Below are 5,331 nucleotides of genomic sequence, written 5' to 3'. Positions count from 1 at the left end.
TAGACTAATACCACTAGAGATTAGTAAGCATTTAATAATAAAAAAAAAGTCTGGAGAGAATGGATAAAATACGCATGTTCATGCATTTTCACTTTTAAGTACATAATCGAATACATACATGTTTATATCCTCATTTTTCAGTTTATATTAAGTTCTTCATCGTATTAGCATTTTTATGTTATCATAAATATTTTCCATACTAATAATTGCACAATACTCTGTTGAATGAATATGCTATCCTTTTTTAGGGAGGACGTATAGCATTTTAAATATTTTTCAGCATTAACAATGTTTTACGAACATCTCTTTGTGCATATATTGAATGCATGTATTTTGCTGGTAGAGGCCTCCTAAGGAGCTGGGGACCACCAGGGTTATACCTGGCGGTACTCAACAGGCAACTCGATGCCAGGAAAAAAAATCTAGGAGCATCTTGTGTGTGACAGGTATATCCTCCAGCTCACCAAGCTATTTTCCCTCCTTTTTACAATCACGATCATGATTACAAAATCCCGTTAATCACCGATTTCTTGGGCGGGCTCAGTAACCTCTCATTTCGTCCTTGCCCTGAGATCTTAGAAGTCTCTCTCAACTCGGCCCTCCCAAGGAAGTCGCACTGGGGGCTCTTTCAGGGTCAGGAGAATGAGATCCAGCTTGTTATTGGATTTAGCATATGCATACACCATGGGAAGCTTTGCAAGGCTGTCCCATGTGGTCAGGAAACTCTCAGAAGATTGCCAGTTTCTCCCAGAAGGAGAAGCAGATCATAGGATATTGTGAGAGCTTCTGAGAGCTTGCTTTTAAGTCTCTCTCTGGATGTTGGCTGTTGATGGGATTATACACACCTGGGTTCCTCTGCCGGTACCTTCATGCGTGAGGCCTGTCCAAACGTGTGGAGAGGGGCCTCCAGCATGGCTGCAGCTAGGTTCCGGTGGTCTTCGGCTGCTGGGAGCTCTGCTCAAGGTGGGGAGGGAAGCTGGAGGCCATCCCCTCTGGGGGTCCCCTGGGAAGACAGCCAGGTGTGTGGGCAAGAGACTCTTCTTTTTACATTGTTGCAATTTTTTAGAAGTATCTTCTGTGAATAATATTTCTGTAGTGAAGTTGCCATCTAAAAAAAAATTTCACAGTACACATTATTTTGCCTTCCCTGCAACTAGGACTTTTAGCACTTAATGAGTTTGTGGGCATCTCCTCCTAGGCATTAAACTTCTGGTTTTTCTTCACTTCAAAATCTGCATATACATCAACACATTTTGGTATCCTGTTCAGACAAAATGAATTTTTATTACTGTATCATCCTAGTCTTTATTTCTGCTCACTTTTTAATACCAAACACTTCTTTCTTTCTAGTAGAATTAAGTAGATGTTCCTCCTCTTGCTTTTGGTTTGATTGGAGAGATGAAATTGTCAGCAAGACAAGTCAAGAATTTGCCTGATACTCAGCTTTTTAGTATAATGAGATATCCAGCAGATGTCTTTATAGTGAAAGTGCCCCGTGACTATCGCATCTTTTCTCTGTGACACATTTTTACTGTTGAGAAATAATGTCCCTATCTTTTATCACAGCTGGACTCTCCATTGTAGATCTTCAGACCATATTCTCTTAGTTGTTATTCTTTATGTGACTTATCTTTATCCATCCATAGCTCTGAATATTGAAGTGTTCTTGTTTAAAAGAAAAAAATTCAAAAAACAGAAAATAATGCTTATTTGATCTAATTTTAGAGGACTTATATAACAATTAAAGAAAGCCTAGAAATGTTGAAAGTGTGAAAGGGAAATTGCCAAATAACCCATTGATCTCATAATCTTAATTAACATTTCATAATATTTCTTCTATTTTCTGTGATGTATTAGATATTACTGGAATATGACTGTATATGTAGCAATTACCTTGAGACTCCACTTAACATTATGTTAAAAGCATATTTTTATGATTTTGAACATTTATTGAAGATAAGTTTGTTTAGTTATTCCATATATTTCATCATGAAAACAGACTACGGCTATTTAATCAAGTTTCTGTACTATCCTTTGTTTCAGTTTGTCTTTAATTCATTCATTACATTCATTCTCAAATATCCTAATGAGCGAATATCCAAATGAGCAAATGAGTAAAATATATTTTAGTTTCTTTTTGTTGAAGTGGAATGCAACTTCTTATCTCTTCAATTTTAGGCATGCATGATACTATATCACACCCAACACTAAATTTTTAATAACTCTTTACCAATAATTAATCAACCCTCTTGTTCCTCTTACTTCTTCTGCTGCTGGTGACCGCCATTTCTGCCATTCTGCCAGTCTTAGAGGTTTTTTTAAATTATTTGCTTCATTTCTTTATTCCATAGATGTGAAAAATAATCTAATATTTGTTTTAATTTTTTTAAATATTGCACTTTGCATAACCCCTCAAGTTCCATTTATGTTTTCAAAAATGGCAAGATTTCATCTTTTTTTTTTTAAAAAAGCTATTTCTCTTCAATGTTTATACTCACCATACCTTCTTTCTCCTTTCATCTATCAATGGACATTTATGCTGCTAACATGTCTTGATTATTATAAATCTGCAAAGATCTTAAGGGCAAGTATGTATTACTTTTGAATGAGAATTTTTATTGCAGAGAGGTAGAACTACTGGATCACATAATAATTCTATTTTAAAGTTTTTTTTAAACCTCCTTATGTTTCTACATAAGTTACTATAATTTGCATTCCCACTACCAATCTGTCTGGACCTGTTATTTTTTTCCCCCATGACTAACACCAATAGTTATTTTTTTTAATGTAGTCTGCATTCAGTTGTGAGATGATATCGCTTTGTGTTTTTCATTTGAATATCCACAGTAATAAGTACTAATCAGCATTTTTTTGCTTTTTATGTTGGCCATCTATGTATCTTATTTGGAAAAATGTCTATTCAGACCTTTTCCCATATTTTGTATGGAATGTTTGTCTTTTATTGTTGCAGTATTTGACTTTTTTTTACATATTTTGGATACATGTTCTTTGCTGGCGTGTTAGTTGTCAATGTCTTCTCCTGATTTATATGCTGCCTTTTCAACTTTGGGGTGTTTTTTTTTTTAGTTTTATGTAGCTCTGTTTGCTTATTTTTGGTTTTACTTTCCTTGTGATCAAAGTTGAATTCTCAAAACCTTTCTAAGGCTCATGCCAGAGTTTGTCTTTTATGTTTTATAGTTTCAGGTCCTATGTTCAAGCCTTTAAATCATAAATAGATTTGTGATTATTTCTTCTAGAGACATTCCAAGATTTGAAATAGTCCAGAGAATGTGCTCATTGCTTTAAGGTGCGTCTGTGTGCTCCTGTGTCTATACACCTCTAATTAATATAGAGCTTTGTCAATCTTGGCTGATTGTGTGGGTAAAACTGAAACATTAGGATTTTAATACTGACTAGATTGTTAGTGAGGAAAAGCTTCCTCACCAATTAAGACCATTTTATTGTTTATTAATTTAAATTGTATCACTTGAAATGTATTTCCATTAATCTATTAATCCATTAATTTGCTTGATAGTCTTAAACTTTATTTTTTATTTTATCACATAAATTTGGATGCATAGTTTAAAGTTGAATTGCATTATGAGCTTTATAATATGCATGTTTGATGCAGTTCAATCTTGCCCACCATTAATTCTACTTTTCCAGAGATTTCCACTATTCTCCTTTTCCCTTAACTTTGTGGCTATCGTTGTGATGACCAGACATCAATGTGATATTTTGCACACTAAGCCTTAGTCCTTAGAGGGGTCCTGCACACTTTAATTTTGGTGTTTGCAATTATGCTTACTAGGGGTCACAATCATTTAGCTGTGGTGCTCACATACATTTCTATTACAGCATTCCTGGGGGCTCATACCCTAAGTTGCAGTGTTCACACATTTTTTTGTTGTTGGTGGTGTGATGCTTAGCGAGGTCCCATATTCTGGAGATCATACACCCTGCTGTGGTTGCTTGAGGATGTCATGCAAAAGAGAACAAGGAACATGGTGCATGTGAGAGCACTGGGGATCAATCTCAAAAGCCTCATGTTTTGTTTGCAAAGCAGGCACATTTAGCCACTGAGCTATCCCCTAAGTGACTTCTACTTTTAAGTCTCAGAGTTATAACATGTTTTCTTTTATTTTTTCTTCACTCTCAGCTTCTTTTTTTTCATATGGGGTCCAAAAGACTCTTTGGAGATTAACTTTCCTCCAGAGATACTGTAATGAGCAAGGAAAAGACTCTTTTTCACTCATCCTCATAACTTACATAGATAGTTACATATTTTTTTTCAGTTTTCACTACTATTTCATAGATAGGGATTTTGTGTTGGTGATAATTAGGAAGGGAGAATAAGATGAATGTTTCTGAAAACAACTTGTTATAGGTCATTTATTGAACAATTTTTGTTTAATGAAAGTTTATTTTATAATTACTTATAATAAGGAAGCATTTTATTTAACTTATTATTACTTAGTGTCTGTAACCAAATTTATCTGTGAGTCCCAGGGAAGGGGATCAGAGCCCATTGGTTCCAATGGCACTTTGCAGCCTTCTGGGCCATTGTCTAAGATGGGTGTGGCAGGTATTAAACTTTTATATGTTAAGAAAAATAGAAACAAAAGAACCTATTGTTTGAACAATAGGTTCAAACAAAAGAAAGGAATATGTCATAGGTAAAAAATAAAGTGGAAAGACACATCAGTTATTGAAAAATATTTTAGTTATTTTAGCAACTCTGAACTTTTCCTTTAAAACAGGACTAGAGAGGGGGGCGGGTGAGAGTCTTCCCCACCCCAAGGGACCCAGGCCCGGTGGCCGAAAGCCTCCAGAACCCAACTGCTGGCATGCTCAAGGCCGTTCACCACATGCTCGGGCTGAGCCTCACACAAGAGCGAATGTATTCCTGGACCGCACAGCCTCGAATGTGACTCATCATAAGACAGTTTTAAAATATATTATCTTGGCTGTGCTTTGGGACAGGGATTGGGGCTTTGGATGGAAACATCTCAAATTTGGTGGTGGGAAGGTGTAATGGTGGTGGGATTGGTGTTTAACTACAATTAATTGCAATCACATATTGTGAACCACCTTATAAAATTGAAAAAAATAAAAAAAATAAGAAAGGACTACAGAATTTTCTCTTCGTTTTGTTTTATCTCATATAAATATGTTTTTGCAACTTTTTTTTTTTTGTTCTTAGGGTGATATCTGGCAGTGCTCAGGGGTTATGCCTGACTCTGCACTCCTTGCTGGTTCTTGGGGGACCAAATGGGATGCCTGGAATCAAACCTGGGTCTACCACATACAAGGCAAATACCCTACCCTACT

The 5,331-nt window shown here is 35.8% G+C and overlaps 1 non-coding gene across 1 annotated transcript; it reads right to left on the bottom strand.

The window, feature by feature from the left end:
- Positions 1–4,474: 4,474 nt before the first annotated feature.
- LOC129400938 (small nucleolar RNA SNORA5) lies at positions 4,475–4,607 on the bottom strand. The gene has a single exon (XR_008627985.1). It is a non-coding gene; the product is annotated as a small nucleolar RNA SNORA5 (small nucleolar RNA).
- Between the last annotated feature and the right edge of the window lie 724 nt (positions 4,608–5,331).

Source organism: Sorex araneus, chromosome 1 (assembly GCF_027595985.1).
Source record: "Sorex araneus isolate mSorAra2 chromosome 1, mSorAra2.pri, whole genome shotgun sequence".
Classification (NCBI taxonomy): Eukaryota; Metazoa; Chordata; class Mammalia; order Eulipotyphla; family Soricidae; genus Sorex; species Sorex araneus.
This window is presented reverse-complemented; position numbering and strand designations above follow the sequence as displayed.